The sequence below is a fragment of the Zalophus californianus genome, chromosome X (assembly GCF_009762305.2).
Source record: "Zalophus californianus isolate mZalCal1 chromosome X, mZalCal1.pri.v2, whole genome shotgun sequence".
Taxonomy (NCBI): domain Eukaryota; kingdom Metazoa; phylum Chordata; class Mammalia; order Carnivora; family Otariidae; genus Zalophus; species Zalophus californianus.
The window spans coordinates 125,709,995-125,728,612 of NC_045612.1; the positions used below are offsets into that span (position 1 = coordinate 125,709,995).

General features: G+C 41.4%; 1 protein-coding gene across 7 annotated transcripts in view; it reads left to right on the forward strand.

Annotated features, from left to right (window-relative positions):
* Positions 1–18,618, forward strand: part of NLGN4X (neuroligin 4 X-linked) — a 280,407-nt gene that overhangs the window by 106,048 nt on the left and 155,741 nt on the right. The window contains exon 1 of one of the 7 annotated variants that reach the window (XM_027609216.2): positions 2,792–2,925. The exons of the other annotated variants lie outside the window; for them this stretch is intronic. The gene's annotated coding sequence lies outside the window, so the exon portion shown is untranslated. Of the gene's footprint in view, positions 1–2,791; positions 2,926–18,618 lie in introns of those variants that run through there. 7 annotated transcript variants of the gene reach the window in all.

An 18,618-nucleotide genomic window follows, 5' to 3' on the forward strand; every position in this document is an offset into this window, starting at 1 on the left:
AAGCACATAAATATGTACACACAGATGCATGAACACCCACACCACTCATACACCTGTTCCACCCAGACACAAAGACATCACGCACACGCAATCATCTCCTACACAGACACACACCTGACACAGATAGATTCCATAACTATGATTTGCTGGTCATCTGCACAGAATTCTAGAATGAGTGCAACCTGCCACCATTATGGTCGCGTTGGAAACACCCTGACGGTTCTCCCGCTTTAGAGATATTACGGGTTTCTGTGTAGTGCGGAACTGCAAATTATTAATGTCTTAACCTACAATTAGACAACACTGTGAGATGAAATCCTGAAGCATTAAGTGCTGAGGTTTTGAAATCGCGTTACAGAGGTGCTGAGCTGTGGCGAGTCATCCATTAGCAGGTGTTGTGGGGTAAGGCCGTGCCACAAGGAAGCTGCGTGTCATGATAGTAGACTACCAGAACGACGGTGCTGACGTTCAGCGTCAATGCCGTATTGTTCAGGAGGGCTCAGTATGTTGTAAGAAAATTTGGCAGGTGTTGTACGTGATGACGTTTGGCTTACTGCGTTTGGCCGCCTGCTGGGCCCCAGGCAGTCCAGAATCCCATTTAATCACCTTTTTCTGCACCTTACTGTACTCACCCTTTCTTGGAAGCATGGACTCTTGGCTGCCCGTTAGCCTCAGTTGCATTTCCTCCTAAACGGTAAGGAAAGAACAATTGGAGCTGGCCCTCCAGGGGGAGAAAGACTGCAGGCAAGTCATCCAGTCTGGTAGAGTGGCGACCACATGAGCTTGGCCATGTAATTTCGTTTTCTTTCCCTTGTGTTGGTAAAATACTCTACGTGCGCCGCCAAAGGAAGTAAATCTTAAAATTCAACTCAGTGTGACTATCTCCTCTGTTTGACAGAGATATGTTTAGTAGTACCAGGAAATGTCCAAAGGAAAGGAGCTTCAGGACACCCCTGGAGGTGAGCATTATATCCTCTCAAGAAGTACTCTTGTCTTTTCAAACCTGAATAATTCCCCCCAAAACAGGAATTCCACAGTTTCCCTAGGGAGCATCTTCACACAGCAAGTCAGACCATTGCGTGCTTTTAACGGAGTGATTTGTTGATGATCAGAGTACTTATCAAATTGACTAAATATCTTGGCTCTGTCACCCTAATAAATGGCTTCTCTGCAGGGTGACTGGGTGGCACAGTTGGTTGGGCCTCTGACTCTTGGTTTCGGCTCAGGTTGTGATCTCAGGGTCATGGGATCTACTCCCGTGTCAGGCTCCATGCTCAATGCGGAGTCTGCTGGGGATGCTCTCTGCCCCTCCCCTTGCGCTCTCTTTCTAAAATAAATCATTCTTGAAAAGACTAGCTTCTCTACATGTGAACTGAGTCTTTTTACATACATATAAAGTCAACTAATTATATATATAACACTTAAAACATTTAGATGAGCAAATGAGTTTCAGGTCTTTGCTAAGTATCTGAGCGAGACTATATACACACATATAAGATTATATATACGTATATATATAATGTATGAATATGTGATTCTGTGTGGATGCACACACACATGTGCAAGGGTTTCTGCCTCTCCATATCACCTATATCTCCGACTTATTGATCAATCTATCGTCTATCTAACTCCTGGTCGATACCGGATTTTACAGTAAGATGACATTTCAGACAGACCTCCTGTGGGGGCACCTTGCCAAGGTGCATGAAGCTGAGAGTTTGAAAATACTGTTTCTGTTCACTTTGTTTTCTTCTTCTTCGGTACGATGTTCCTATTCCTTTCGAACACCATTTGCCTGCGTCTTCGGGCTCCTCTAAGTCCCCTGTTTTCTGAAATCCAATCCATGTCTAATCTGTGTCGAGCATAAAGATGGCATCCACGGTGATGCTGTCGCATAAAGATCAGTAGGAGGGAATTGATTGTACCGGAGAGGTATGTATTGATCGTATGTGTAACTCCTGCCTGCCGTTCTTCCCCAGATATAAACTCCAAAATTGCAGGCTTTGTTCTCTTCAGTACTATACTGTTGGTACTTAGTACAACTTAATAAATATTTGTGGAGCGCATGGATGAATAAATAAATCACAACATTGCCCCTGGTATGGTATGGCTGGTGTTTCCCTGCTTGGATTCCCCAGCCTACTGTCCGGTGTCTAATTCCCACCGTGAAGACTGATTGCAGGTGGCTCCTTCTGTAAGATGCTTTTGCTAACTGCCCCAGTGTAGAGATAGATTTCCCCCCACTGAACTCCCCATTGAACTTTTATCTGCGTCAATATATTTACTCTGTTTTCTAGCACTCAGCCATCCCAGACGATAGGATTTGATTGAGTGAAGATCCTGGCTTTGCGTTTCATAAAACCAAAGAAACTGCCTTCTTTGTGGCCGTCCACAGATATCGTCTCATTTTGTACAGCCGCTGATGAAGTAGGTGGCGAAGACATAGTTTCACTTTGCTCAATAGATAAGAAAAACAAGGCTCGGAGAGACTGATTCTGCAGGATTTTACTCCCAAGCCGAGCCAAGTCTGTTGAGTTTCCATCAACCACATCTCGCTGTCATCTGATCCTTTTCCCAGCAGACTTTATTTCATCCATGTGGAAGTACTAATTCATGCTGATGTACGCAAGTCAGGCCCATTCCACACATACTTGATGAGCACTTGCTCTACACAAAACATTACGAGGTTAAGAAGTTCCTGATGATGTCACAATGGGCAGTGGGTTTATTATCCCATCAGCTTTGAAAGGCCGGTGCCTAGTGATGGATACATAGGACCAAGCCCCTGGGTAAATAAGGAAATGTGTTCTGCCATCTTGAAGACCAGTCAGGCATCAACTGGGGAGCAAGGAAGACCAAAATAATTGTGGTAACAACAAAAGTCAGAGGACGAAAGGAGAGTCCCCAAAGCTTGATAGAAATTAGGTAAGACTTGCTGAACTGCGTATCTCAGCGTATCCTACCAACATCCTTGTAGGTTATGGCTGCTTTGTTCATTTACCCACCGAATGTCACGAGCACCTCCTATGCGCTCTCCTATGGCTCTAGGACTCGGGAAACAGAACATTGAGTAAAAGAAGACAGGTTTCTAAGTTAATGTAGCTTATACTCTAGTGCGGTGGTTCTCAACGGGGGGGTGAGTTTTCACCCAGGAGCATTTGGCAATATCTTGAGACAGTTAGGGTTGTCATGGGTGGGGTTTGCTACTGACAGCTGGTGGGTAGAAGCCAGGGATGCTGCTGAATGTCCTTCAACACAGCAGACAGCCCCTACAACAATCATCAGACCCAAAGTGTCAGCAGTACTGAGATTGAGAAACTCTGGTCTACTGGCAGAGGAAAACCTATCCACTAATTACCCACACATATAATTTCGGACTGGAGCTAAGTGTTTGATGCTGGAAGCAATCATTTCAGGGGCTTCTTATCGAGCCAGCAGCAGGATACACACTGATAATGGGAACAAGAAGCTAAATAGGGATGGGCCCTTAGGGTAGGCAGGTGCTGATGGGCAGAGGGACTGGGGTGTACAAGGATTCTAGGGTCAGAGGGTGTCTGGCACTGTCCAGGGTCTGAGGGTGCACATGGGGCTCGAAGGCAAAGGGCAAAGGAGTGATAGCAGGAGGGAATAGTGAGAGACCTGGCACGGGAGCTTGGGAGTGTGCCAGCAATTGGTAGTGTGGGGCACATATGATCTGATGGGTTCCTTTCCCCTGCTACTTTCCTGCAATAACACTGAGTCGTTGGATCAACATCTTCTGTGTCTACTCTCATCTAACCCAGTGACAGACCTTTTGGAGATACAAAGACAACTAAAAAGTGGTCTCTTCCCTGGAGAATTCCTATTCCCAGTCAGAAGACATTTGCTGGGCAAGATGAATGATTCTCAAATGCATCTAATTTTCCCCTAATCCTAATGCCTTGTGCTGTTCTAGTTTTTCATTGGCTCATTTTCGTCCTCTTTTAAAAAAATACTTTTTAAAATTTATTTATCTGAGAGGGCATGAGCAGGGGGAGCGGCAGAGGAAGAGGGAGAAGCAGACTCCCCGCTCAGCGGGGAGCCCGATATGGGACTCGATCCCAGGACCCTGGGATCATGACCTGAGCTGAAGGCAGACGCATAACCAACTGAGCCACCCAGGCGCCCGGCTCATTTTCTTCCTACATGTTAGGTTAGAGTTCTTGATTCCTCACTGTCAGATTTTCCCTTTTTCCCTTTTCTCCTTTCCTAAATTAGATTGCAAACAAGACTTGTTCCTCACAGATTTGAAATGCTAGATGTTGATTCTTAACGTTGCAACTGCAAAGGGCCATGAATTGAGGACATCTGTCATTTTTTTTTTTTTTTTGGAAGTCTGAGCTGGAATGGCTTTGAGTTGCATGTGTGTGAAGCATCCCTTAACTAATGAGTCATGCGGAGTCTTTTTTAGTTGAGAGGACATGTGATAAAGGCATTGTTGTAGAACACAAATAGGTCACAGTACATATTTGTGGCAAGAGCTAAGAGTTCACTCTGTTTCTCTTCGTTTATAATCTTTCACGATTTCTCCCCCATCTCATTAAATCACATTTTCAGATCTGGGGTTCTAGATTTGCTTGAGGCTCACATAGGCAGGCTAACTGGCTGGGGTTAGGGTGAGGGAATCTCCAGAATTCCATCCCTCTACAACCGGAGCAATAGCATCGAGACTTTCTTGTTAGATTTTGTTTGTTGCTCATTGTAGACCACTACTAAAATATTTTCAGAAGAATAGCCAACAGAACATCATCACAGCCTACTAGTTGCTTTCCTCTTAAGATCCGAAACAAAGCAAGGATGCCTACTCTTCCCACCTCTAGCTAACAACAAGTTGGAGGTCCAACAAGAAGCATGGGGGGAAATGAAACTCAAAATATGCCATTCACAATAGCAACCCAAAACATAAAATGTTAGGAGTAAGTTTAGCAAAGCTTGGTGTAAGACCACATAGATTTATAGAATGTGTGTCATTTTTAATAAAGAAATGGGATTTGGGGCTTTTTATTAAAATAGTGATGAATCTTTAAGTGATTTGAGAAATTGACAATTTAAGACTTTTGAGCCTTTCAATCCATTAACATGATTTAGCCCTCCATTTTATCTGAACCTTCTTTAATTTTTTTTTTTCCTCAGGAGTATTTGTCATTTTCAGCATGTAAGTCTTACCCATTTTTTTTTTTTTTTGGTTAAATTTATCCCTAAATGAACATGTGTCCACACAACAGGATTGCAATTCTGAGGCATGTGTAAGCAGTAAGCATCCTCCTGTTGATGACACAAAATTAAACTAGTAATACACCCTAAATTTTATAGTATCTGGAAAGAATATGATGACGTTTGATAAACCATCATACTAATATTACCACTGGATTTGTCTCCTGAAATATGAACACCCAGTTAACATTTATTGATTTAATATTTAGTAATTCTTACTTAATCTGGTCTTAAAAATCTTTATCTTGTTTGTAAAGCACAGTGTTGAGGTAATGATGAGTCCTTGAGATGTCCAGCTAGCCCAACACATGATTTCAGTGATTAACTTGACTTGGAAACCTCCTTTTGCTGGGGCAGAAATAGTCAATTCTAGCCGAGTATGTTCCTGAATTTTGTTGTTTCTGTGCTAAGAAGACATGCTCATTGTCCATATGTGTTTGCTTCTTTCGGTGGGATTGTAACATCCACTAGCCAAAGCCCTCAGCAAATTAACATCTTTGACCTTGAAGCCCTCACATCATGGCATGTGAGTGTCCACTCTTCTGCAAGTGGCATTTGAGTTCCAGGAACACATAAGCATTCCTTTCCAAAACTGAATGCCAGTTGCTTTGCTAATACAATTATTGTGTGAGAAGATATTGTACCACCTCCCCCCCTTTTTTTAAGATGCATATTCTAAAGGTTAATTCTGAGGATAACACATTAAAGTTTCACATCTTACCAGGGACAGTACAGAGTGGATTTTCGATGCCAGCAATCTCAAATAATGAGATTATCATTTCCGTTTTCCATTGATGCTGGTCCTTATGTGCAGGAAATGTGACTGGATAAGACAGGAAGATGCAGTGTTAATTGGCTTTGACAGCCCAAGAAAGAATGTGAGGTAGAGCAAAGGAGCTGCCCTCTTGCAGGCTTTGTATGTGTTAGACGAGTGGATAGACGTCCTCTCAGCTCTCCAGAAGGTCACTTGGCTGAGCTTTCAGGAGCAGCACCATGTGGGGAGTAAACCAGATCTTTTCCATAGAATTTGGATCTCACTGTGAAGCATAGTTTCCTCCTGGGGTGCATGACATAAACAGTTCTTGCTGTTATGGAAACAGACAGTTCCATCTTAGGGGTGAGTGTTCTCCATCTGTATAATTAATTGGCTTAAAGATGAATATTTTCAGATGTCCTCTGAGAAACTCCAAGACGTTGGACGTTGGAGACTGTATTCAGATCTAGATGCTGCACACCGCAGGTGCATGGAGCCAAGCCAGGGACCATTTTGATTCTTCCATCTATTTCTTTCCCAAATACTGAGCTTAACGACATTAGTGCTACTGACATTTGTGGGGGGCTGTCCTGTGCATGTACGATGTTTAGCAGCATTCCTCTACCCACTTAATGTCATCAGAAATCCCCAGTGTGATAACCAAAAATGTCTCCAAGATAATGCCAAGTGTCCACCAAGAAGGTAGTATTTGTCCCCATTGTGCGTCACTACCAGAATTTATTGCCTTCTGTTATTACCCTTGGCATTCATGGGTAGAATTTGCCTACAATACTACATGAATGTGAATTTCTTTGGATCATTATTTATAGTCACTGCAATCACGAATGGTGGAATCCCTCTTTCCAAAGACCGGAAAACAACATGTCATACTGAAAAAAAGAAGCCCCAAACCAAAACTCTTTTAGTATTTAAAAGAGCATTGTGAAAAGTCTAGTTCTTTAAGATGGCAGTTGCTTGAAAGATAAAGTGCAATTTAGGAGGTTAACAAGCACAGACTGATTCATAGCAATGAGGCATTGCTATTTGGAACCTACTACGTCTCAACGCCCATTGTTGTCTTAATTGTCATCTTTTTTTTTTTTTTAAGATTTTATCTATTTATTTGAGAGAGATAGCGAAAGAGAGCCCAAGCAGGGGGAGAGGGAGAATCAGGCTCCGGGGAGCCTGACGCAGGGTACAATCCCAGGACCCTGGGATCATGACCTGAGACGAAGGCAGGTGCTTAACCAACTGGAGCCACCCAGGCGCCCCTTAATTGTCATCTAAACACCAGCATCAACAAGAGTGAAGAATTACATGTGTTTTCCAGAGTGGAATGTGATCACTGAAGAGTGTGCAACCCGAATTACAGTATGCATTTGTCAACATTACCATAATCACACACACGTACCGTAATTTTGGAATTGAACAATTAAGTCTCATAAAGATGCGATTGTATTCAGGGTGTGATTTTGAACGTTCTAATAGAATACACATGTTCTAGAACATAATTGTCTAGTACAGATTTAATGCAATTGCCTGTTCCTTCGTTTTTACTTAATGCAACCTTTCTTTCAACACTAAACTTTTACACATGGTTCACCCTGGATGTGTGCACCCTGACTTGGCAACTTCACGCTGTATTTCCCTATTGTCTCTTCCCCTTCAGTACAGATACCCAAAGCTGACTTTTCTTCCATATTTTGTGGTTGGGTTCCTTATCATTTAAGTCCTCATGGCCAGCCAGATAAATAACTCATGCAAATTTATAACTTGAAGTAGATCCTCTGGGGTCTTTTTTTGTAAATTTCCTCCAAGATTTTTGCCTCACCCATTATCAGGTATATTTGAGATGCAGTGCTTGTCCTGTTTAGCGTCCCATCCACCTCCATGATGGAAATCTCCAGTAGACTGACCTACTCACCTTGGTTTGTGAAAGACTTCCCGAGGTCTGGCACTGAAAGCCCTATGACTCAGGAACACCTCAATCCCAAGCAGACTGGGGCATTCGGTCGCTGATTTTAGGTTCAGCGGAAGCAATAGTGGATCCCAGCAGGTCTGAGATAAAAACGTCTGAAATTTGGCAACGTCTTTCAATCACTCCACTTAGATGCCCTACATCATTCCTAACACTTAGGGATACAACACGGATAAAAAATGAAATATTCTTTTACAAAACTTGCATGTCAGTGATGCCAGATTAATGCACGTAACCTCTTTGCATCTCACTTGTGGTAAAATGAGAAAAAAACTTAGCTCCTCCCATGGTTATCATGGCAATGAATGAGAATAGTCTGTAAGTTACTTTGCATAATGCCATTCATTAGAAGACTTGCTAAAACTAGAATTACAGACTTTGGTAACTTTCCAATCAGGACACTGGAATGCATTTCATATTTATTTATCACTAGGGTGAAAAAAATGGATTGTGGTGAAAAAAAAAGTACTTTATTTTTTCATTATTGGTTTTATTTTTTCCGTATGGTATTTCCATTGTTTAAGAATATAAAATACATTAGGGAAACCCCATTCAGTGCTAGGATATTTTTATTGATAATTTTTGTATGTATGACTAAATAACAAGAAGCATCTATTTGGGGAATATAGTCCAAGTTACTCAAATTACTAAATGCATATATACTTATCTCCACACGTACATCATATATATCGTAAATATTTACTAGCATTTTCCAAATATTTGCTTAGGCATTAGAAGAGTGTTCAAATATATGTCTTCTCCATTCTTTATATGTTCTCCTTCTGGAACTTTGTTTAGATAAGATAGACATTTTTCTTTTTTTCTTTTTTGAGATTTTATTTATTTGGGAGAGAGGGAGGAAGAGGAAGCATGAGCAGGGGGGTGATGGAGCAGAGGGAGAGGCAGAAGCAGACTCCCTGCTGAGCAGGGAGCCCTATGCGGGACTCGATTCTAGGACCCTGGGATCATGACCTGAGCTGAAGGCAGAGACAATTAACCAACTGAGCCAGCCAGGTGCCCCGAAATTTTTATTTTCATACAAATGTCACCTAAGTTCACTTCCAGTTGTTAATTTCCATATCTTTGCTGTGCTTTATAAAATTTTTTATTTACCATTATTTTTTAAAGTAAGCTCTGCACCCATCGTGGGGCTTGAACACGTGACCCCGAGATCAAGAGTTGCACGCTCCACCAACTGAGCCAGTCGGGTGCCCCCAAAGAGGAGCTTGTTGGTGTATAACATTTTCTAGATATAGCTTCCATTTATTCTCTTTTCTACTGTGTCTGATCTGCTCTTTGACTAGTCCATGGGTTTGTATTTATTTCAACACTCACGGTTTCCACTTGTTTAATTTCTGTGTGGTCTTTTTTAAGATCTTCTTTGTAATTCCTCGTGATTTCCTGATTCTTGCTTCTCTTCTTATAGTCCATCCTTCATTTATCAAAACATTTCTTACATAGCTAATCATATTTTACATAGAGTTCTCAGTGCTGTATGTTTATGTGTGTTTGTGGGTCTATCTCTGACTGTGAGCTCGTGTTTGATCTTAATCTGTGGGAACTTTCAGGACTATGTTGGTGATTCTTTCCCCAGACAGGTTTGCTGTTCCGTTAGACAGGAGCTTCACGTGTGAGATTTGAGCCCACTTAGGGGCCCAGCTTCTCCACCGTGCCAGAGCACCCCTCTCTTACTGATTTGACCACTGGACAGGTGCCTACTCCCGTGCGCGGATGTTCATGCAACTACGGACATGGTCTCTTCGTGGCCAATCTCTCCCAGTTTTCCCATTACTCAGAACGCTCAGGTATCCTTTAGCTCACAGCGTTGGGGCAACATGTATGGGGGAGATCAACCTTAGTTCTCTTACAACCTTGGATAGTGAGCTCAGAAATTCACTAACAAACTATGTCTTATCACGATGTGATTTTCCCATAGAGGGAATGTCTCTCAGGGTTGTTTTATGTGCTAACAATGTAAGTGGAAGCTATTTCCTTTGAGAGATTTTCACCCTATCAAGAAAGAGTGAGACAGAGGGGGCCAGGTGGAAAGAAGAAAGGAGACGGAAGGAAGGTGGAAGGAAGGAGGAAGGAAGTGGAAAGGGAGGGAGGAAATAGTGAGAAACATCTTCCTCAATTGGGAAAGCCAGTTCTCATACACTCTTACTCTATGAGCCAATTTTTCTTTTTTCCCCCGGAGAGAGTTGGGCTATGTCTTATTCTATAATCCATGTCTGTGAGAAAATAGGTTTCATGAATCTACACCCTTCCTTCTGTTCTCCCTTCCTTTCTTCCTTCTTCCTTTCCCTCCTTCCTCTGTTTCTTCCCCGTGAGACTAGATTTCTCGACCTTGGCTCTGCTGTCCCTGTGGGCTGCATAATTCTTTATTAGGTGGGGCCACCCTGTGCATTGTAAGAAGTTTAGCACCATCTCTGGCTTGGGCCCCCACCTCAAGTTATGTAAACCAATAATGCCTCTAGACACTGTCAAATAACCTCCAGAGTCATCCCTGCTTGAGAACCACTGCTGTTGAATATACCATATGCCAATGAAAATCCTGCTTTAGATCTTTCACACAGTTCAGACTTATAAGATTGTAAGATTCTGGTATTTTTATACAATTTGCAGGGATGCTCTTTAATTGATTCTTAAAACTTACACTGTTGATTTAAAAAATGAAATTGTATTGTTATTTTTATATTCCTACATACAACACCATAAACATGGTTTTTTATGGGAACAAACATGCAACTCGGTGTGCTTATATTAACTACTTCCATACATCCTAAAATTAGGTTCTAATAAAGTAGAATCAAAACAGGGTAAAAGTAAACGTAAAGATAAAGATATGACATAATAATTATTTGCTAATTTTCCATCTCAGGTATGTGACACTAACATTCTACCCCATTGTCCCTAGTACCTTCTTAAAATTCTTAAGATGAAAATAATTTTTACTTACGTTTATCTAAATATATTAATAGTGGAATGGATGGATGATAGATATGTTTATGATGGGAGAATATGGGACGATCAGACCCTACAAGTTCAGCTCAACCCTGAGATTATTAGGAAATACGTACAAAAGGAAAAACTAAAATTAGGTTATTAAAGCATGTTCCAGCTTCATCTTTCCAGGAGAGGTGATCTTAGTGCAGAGCTTGGAGACTGTTAGTGTTTATATTATCAGGTCCTATTGGGACATTTACAAGTTTGCCATCCTGAACCCTTTCGGCAAGATCCTACTTGACCTGGCATCACCACCCCATAAACCTTTTGCTAAATGGAACGGTGGGTGGTTTCCACTCTTTTCCTATGTCTCCCTCCCCCACCAATCCTTTTTCTGGATGGGGAGAGGGTCGTCTTTCTCCGCGTTGACTTCGCTTTCTCTCTTCCTTATACTCTTGGGGTGGATATACGGGTAAGAAAAGGCTGAAAATAATTACATGCCACTTGTAGATATTTAAAATGTATCTTTTACCATTGGTAGGCAACTCCAGTTTAAATAAGAATACCCCTCAATTCCTGTAGCTTTCAATTTTGCTATTATTTCTCAAATAACCTGCTGTGTTCTTAGAAAAATTCTAGGTGCTGTATGGAATTATTGTATGATAATAATTAAGGCTTGCACAGATATATTAATGAGCTCTTGTTTTTACCCAGGCAGTATTGCCATGCATAAAAGTCCTAATGGGTAATAGGGGATGACAGGGAGATACAGTCTCAGAATGGAGAGGGTTAGGTATTCATTCAGTTTTGTTTGCTCAATAGACATTAACATTTACTCATCTTTAACTACCTAATTTAGCAAACGGCACCTACATACCACTCGTTGCAACTTACTTATGTGATCAACGTCAGATTATATATAGTCTTTGTAGAAATTTAGTTTAATGCTGTGTTCGCAATTTTCTTATCATTACGGAAAAATGTATCGAGTGGATGAAATGAAGTTCTTACCAAATTATGACTTGCTTTATGGAATTTACTTATAATTATCTTAGATGCTAAGTTAACATGTTGAAATTATCCCTTTATTATGTAGGGATTGTTTTTGTTCCATTCATTGATTTAAGGAGCATTTTTTTTTTTTTACAAAAAAAGATATTTATTTATTTATTTGAGAGAGAGAGAGCATGGGTGAGCAGGAGGGAGGGGCAGAGAGAAAGGGATATGTAGACTCCGTGCTGAGTGCAGAGCTGGCTGTGGGACTCAATTCCACGACCCTGAGATCATGACCTGAGCCAAAATCAAGAGTCAGGTGCTTAACCGACTGGACAACCCAGGGCCCCCGTGAGCATTTTTTAACCAGGTAACTTGTGTGAGGCGCTGTGCTAGGCTCTGTGGGGAAAATGGTCAAGGGAGGGATGCTCAGTCTTTGCCTTCTGGGAGCTTACGGTAGAAATACAGGGACAACCAACAATACAACGAACAGCCCAGTGAATATAAAGTGCAAAGTGTGATCAGTGCCATGGAGGAAAAGGAGTGTTGTGGTCATGAGCAAGCCAGCTGACCTCGTGTTTCAGAGAGGGATAGAACGGGCGTTCCACAGTAGGGAGGTGAAGAATGGCGAGTGAGAACATCCTGTGCATGGGCCTTGGGCTGGAACATTTGTTGGTGTAGATACCAGCAGAAGAGAGGCATGAGTTCCCTATAGAAACATAGAGAGTGGCCAGGTCATTTTGGTCCCCGTTGGAGGACGTGAAGCAAGGGTGAGTCACGGTCCGTGTTGGGATAGATTCCTCTGGGCGGGGAGCAATGGGGACATCTCACCAGCAGATCACTCTGTGGTCCAGCAATAATACACTTAGACTTGGGAGGTGGAGGGGTAGGTCATGGGGATTCAGGAGGGCCCTTGTTGTGATGAGCACTGGATGTTGTATGTAAGTGACGAATCCCTAAATTCTACACCTGAAACCAATATCACCGTGTATGTTAACTAACTAGAATTTAAATAAGAAGTTGAAATAAAAAAAATAATACTTTTAGACTTTGGGTAAGGGAATAGAAGGTCAGATGGGCTCCCCTTAGCTTCTGTCTGGATCACTTACCTGCATGGGAAACGCTCCAGGTGGGTTACACTCGACGCTTACAAGGTGCTCAACTACAGGCCCATGTAAAGAGTTGATCTTTTTCTGTATTTCTGTCTGAACTGAGGTTGTAAAGAGCATTGTCTTTTCCTACAGTGCAGCCTCATGATGTGTGATTTTGGAAGCCCTTGCCTTCACGGCAAGCGTCCTTTGAGATTAATGCTTGGAACAAAATATTATTCAAGGAATAATTATTTAAATATCATAACCTCCATAATAAGTAATGTATACACAATAAATAGCAACATAAACATATAATGTAAAAGTCCTAGATAGTAAGTGTTAATATGAATGATATGTATTTGAAAGGAAAACCGGAGGGGTGTCAATGATTTAGGGACCGTGGCAACCTCCCACGATTATAAGATGTTCAGTATCATTTCTGTCACATCAAGCATCGTCTGATTGCAAAATCCTGCTAAATAATAATAGTTTAAATATAATAATATCAACAATAAGCCATTCACCTATAATAAATAATATCATTTAATATTAATATTATAATAAATATGGTAAATGACATATAAGTGTTATGTAATAAATTATAATATGAATGAGGAAGGATGATCTGAAACAGAACATTCTAGGGAGGTAACCTGAGTTAATAGAAAATCATAAAACTTGGTATGGAAACGTGCTTGTTTGCAGTTGTCTGAATGTTACTTGCAACGCCACTGTTTTTTTAAGGATGCAACAAAAACAACCAAAGGCAAACTTTGCAGTTACAAAAATTGGAAACGGGTTGATGGGGATACACCAAATTTTTCTTGGAGATGCGAGTAATTGAGTGGGCTTACTGGATAGTAAAGTCAAAAGCTATGTGTTCGTGTCATAATGCCCCGTGATGTATGCAAGTCATGGCCATGGGTTACATCACCGTCCCTGACAGGAAGGACCCCGGTGCCACGTGATGTATGCATTGTCAGGAAGGAGCAATTCCCTCAATTGTATCTTGGGGGAAATAGGTGATATGCTTTCTACCTAAACAAGCAAAGCATTTTGATCACAACCAAAAGATGCTTTAGGACTTCAGTTTTCACGTACTGCCATGACTAATCCTTGTGGGTAAACGAGGCACACACAGCACACATTTGTTGCAAGACTTTCTAGGAAGCAGACACTACATAAGGCGGGGTGTTTTTTCTTTTTTATTATTTATTTGTTTGTTTATTTTTTGAGAGAGAGTGATAGAGCATGAGGGGGAGGGATCAGAGGGAGAGGCAAGCAGACAGAGTGGTGGGGGCCGGCGGGGGGGGGCCAGACAGGTACCATGCTGGACACAAGCAAGAACGGCGTTTTCATGTCTGTACTTTTTATTTTTTTACTCCTCTTTCTGATGCCTTGGATTCTTTTTTCCCCCCTCCCCCCCATCCCTGGGATTTTTATTGTTGTAATAATTCTTACGATTATGAAGACGGTTGCATTTTATGGTCTGTTTATGACAAATCGGAACCTCAGTGCCTCCCCCGATGCTGTGATTTCAGGAACTGAAAGTCTAAATACATAAAAGAAAAAGAGATACCGAAGAGCCTCTTTTGAAAAAGGGATGGTCAAGATGTGTTTCTGAAAGGAAACTGAAGAATTTCACACGATATGTGTTTTCCTTAATTTAACATGAAAACTCACACTTTAGATCTTGTATTCGTGCCATTTTATTTTTTGACATCTTGAAAAAAATAAGTGATTTTGATATCAAAGACATATAACCAGAAATCTTACTGTCCATAAAGGAAAGTAGTTCAGATAATAGAGAAGTACTTCTTAATATTTCATCTTAATTCATTCTTAAATCGCAGCCATTGAAAAATTATTTGACTGCGATTAAGTCAGCCCAAATTCCAGTGACTATACATACTCATATTCTTCATTGTGTGCTGTGAATTGTGTGCTCTTACCTCTGTGGAGATGTGTTCATTAATTTAAGATAATTACGTGAATTTGCCATTATATATTCTTCTTCGGTCATCATTAAACAGGTTCAACACTCAGCAAACATCCATTGTTAACTACGGTTCAAAAGCTAAGTAGAAACTAGTAGATACGGCGCTTTGATGGACAAAGTGGAAGTTTATTATTTCTCTTCTTTCTGGTGTGGATTCCTAAGGGTCACTGGGAGAAGACTTTTTATTGCCCGCTCTTGAGTAACTTGATAGGATTTGAGGAATTCTGTTCTTAAAATGGTGACGGGGACTTGTCAGGTTATACCCAAGGGCTGATTTCTTCTTTATCTCAGACTGACTCATGTAGGATTATGCAGCAGCTTTTGTTAACCAGAGCTAAGGAAATCAAGGTCCCTACAACATGCCACACGAGTGCGTGATGTTCCCCTGGATGGATGGAAAACTGCTTGGAAATTGATGGCTTGTTTCAGGCACCTTGATAATCTTATCATAGACTCTAGCCATGGACCGTGAAAAATGGCTTCTATGGGGGCTTAAGGGAGAAAATGAAGAGCTTTGCATTTTCTCTTGGCATTTCCTGCTATTGTTAAAAAGGTCAGGTGTGCAATTTAAAATGTTCCGTGCATGGAGCATGACAAATGTCACATAGAAAATGGAACTGCTTTAGTTGGCATTTTTGGCCAATTTCCAAAAGGTACCACTTTTCACCTTTCCCCTGCTCACGGACTTGCAAATTTCGGCGCGTGCAAAATGCCTGCCCCGCTGTGAATTGTAGCAGGGAAATGCTGCGGGTGGGATATGGAAATTGTGTGTAGATGAGAATAGCAAATTGAGAATAAAAGTGACTAATTACAGGGCACCAGAAAGGAGAGGGACAAGTTGCAAATGACTGTGTCAAAGCCATTAAGGAAGCTCATAGTCGAAGAAATAAAATGTCTAAAACTCATCAAGAGACGTACCCGAACACATTCACATTAAAGGAAAGCCAAGTCTATTTTACTTTATTGTATTATCCTTTTGCCTGGCTTAATGACAAAAATAAATTCAGTTATCTGTGGGCATGGTCAAATAAGTGTTTTTGCACCTTGCTAGTGGGTGGATGAATTGGTGGAGAGTTTTGAAAGAAATTTCATATTCTCTGCTAAAATTTAAAAAGAGACTCACATTTCCCTCCAGCCATTCATTCTCAGGAATCTGTCTGAGGCGCCCGTAGATTTGGTGCCTGGTGAGGACCAGCCTCTTGGTTCCCAGATGGCTGTCTTCTTTCTGTGTCGTCACATGGTAGAAGGGACCAGAAGGCTTACAGGGGTCTCTTTGATATGGACGCTAATCCCATTCATGGGAGCTCCACCTGCCTGACCCAATCACCTCCCAAAGACCCCACCTCCAAATACCATCCCACTGGGAGTTAGATTTCAGCATATACATTTTGAGGGGACACAAAACATTCCATTTATGGCTTGCATGGACGTAGACGTCCATTGCTAATGAAGTTTTTCTCATCAGGGGAATGAGTAAATGAATTCTTGTATACACTTGTAAATGTAAAACAATTTTTCATTTAAAAGAGAACAAGCAAAGCAAAAATGTGAAGATCCATGATATTTACATTAACACTTAAATCTATATGGGCATTCTATAGATACTTATATATGGACATATACGAGAATATACACATGTGTGTATTTATAGTTATCCACACATTTGCATGTGGGTGTACATATGTAGATTTAAAATGTTCTGTATGTATGCATGTGTGTACACAAATATGTGTCTGTGTGTGTCACAGCCCAGAAAAGAGTCCAGAAATAAACAAATAAGCAGTGTTTACTTCCAAGAAGGGGAGTAAGGTACCATGCCTTGCGGACAGACAGGGATTGGCAGAGAAAGCGAAAACCATAATTATTTCTATGCTCACGCATTCTTTGAATTCTTCACAATAAGCCTGATATTAAGAAAAAATAATCCTGAAGGCTGTGCAGATCTACACCTGTGTGAGAAGAGAGCATGGGGGAGAGTAGATGGTTTAATATGTTGGAGAAGAAAAACACAGGTTAGAGTTTGGACTCAGCTGATGGGATGATTTTTTTCCCAAATCCATTTAGTTAAAGCTCCCTTACATGGAAGAAAGCCACACGTTGAAACAAACACAAACAATTCCTTGATATTTGGGAGAGAATTGATGCATTGTCAAAATGATTGTCCCCATCAGCCCGATTTTGAGATCTGGGCTGAGAACCCCAGAGGGTCCCAGAAGCTTTCTTGTGTTTCACTGGTACAGGGAAATCCATTCAGAGGAATATATGGCTTCCAGATCATTCTGCTTTATAGTTCTATTTCCTATTTGTCACTGCCTTTTTCTGTTTTTTGTTTTTTGTTTTTTGGCTTGGGAGAAACCCGTCAACCAAGGAGCAATACACTATATCATTTACAACATCTTGGCTTTCAAAAATTTTATTTCATATCCTGAAAGGAGTCATTACACATGAAAACACTTTTTTTCCTCCCTAAACCCTGTTTTCCTGGCCTCACCCACCCCACCTTTTAACTCCTATCCATTTGTCTTTTGGAAAGCTAGCGCACTGACATGCATCTGCTTACGCCTCATAATCCCGTCAGCGTCCGGTAAGTGTGACAGATTCCATCTGAGCTTAATGCAATCATAACCCACCTGCCAACAAATAATAGTAATAATGATAATCATAGTTCATTTTTCTAATGTTTACATGAGTTTTCTTGCTTGACTTTTTTTTTTTTTTTTTTACAATACCACCATGAAATAGTGTGCATGAAACTCATGCAACGTCCAGGAAACAGACACTGATTTAAAGGTGTTGGAAGTAAGAAGTGGCAGAGTGTGCACACGCAGGATGCCAACCCCCTGCAGGCCACCCTATTCCAGATCCCCTTGCCATGCCTGCGCTGCTCCTCTCATGGCCCTTTGCCTGCCTCTAACCCCGTAAAGACAAATGCTTCTGAGTTATCAGTCACCCCTGAGAGAGAGAGGCACCAGAATCAACCATAGATGGTTTTCTGAAGACCCTGGCTTGATTCACATCATCAACAAGACCGTATTTCAGTGTCTGCCCTCTGGCAGGTGCAACGTGCTACTGTGGTCCACCAAGCTTAGGAAGATCCTCAGAATGGGTATTGAAAACATGTCAGAAAACATTGCATGAGCCTATGTTAACAGAGTCTCTGTGCAGACTTGGAATACCATGTGCATTCTAGTTAGGGTTATCCCAGATAGACATAAATGCCCCAAACCAACCTATCACATAAATATTTGAAGCAAGAACTCTTCTATTGTACAAGTGAAGGACGAAAGTGCACCTGTTTTAACATGGATTTGGAAGCATTGGTGTTCTCTCTATGCCACCAGCATTGACTGAAAGGGCCCAGAAACAATGGAAGCATACGAGCTTCTTGATCTCCCCTGTTTGGAAGAACTTAGGCTCTATTCATCAGCCATCCCCTAGGTCCTCAGTAGGATCTTATCATTCCTCAAGCTTCCCCTCTTCCTGTTCCTGACCCCTTTTACAACAGTGGCGCTGAGCTCCTAGTCTGTCTCCCGCTTTGACAGGTCTTCCATCAAGCCTTACAGCTCTGCGAGTGGTGCCTCTGCTTTCAGCCACCGGGTGTGAGGCATAGGTTATGGGATCTGAA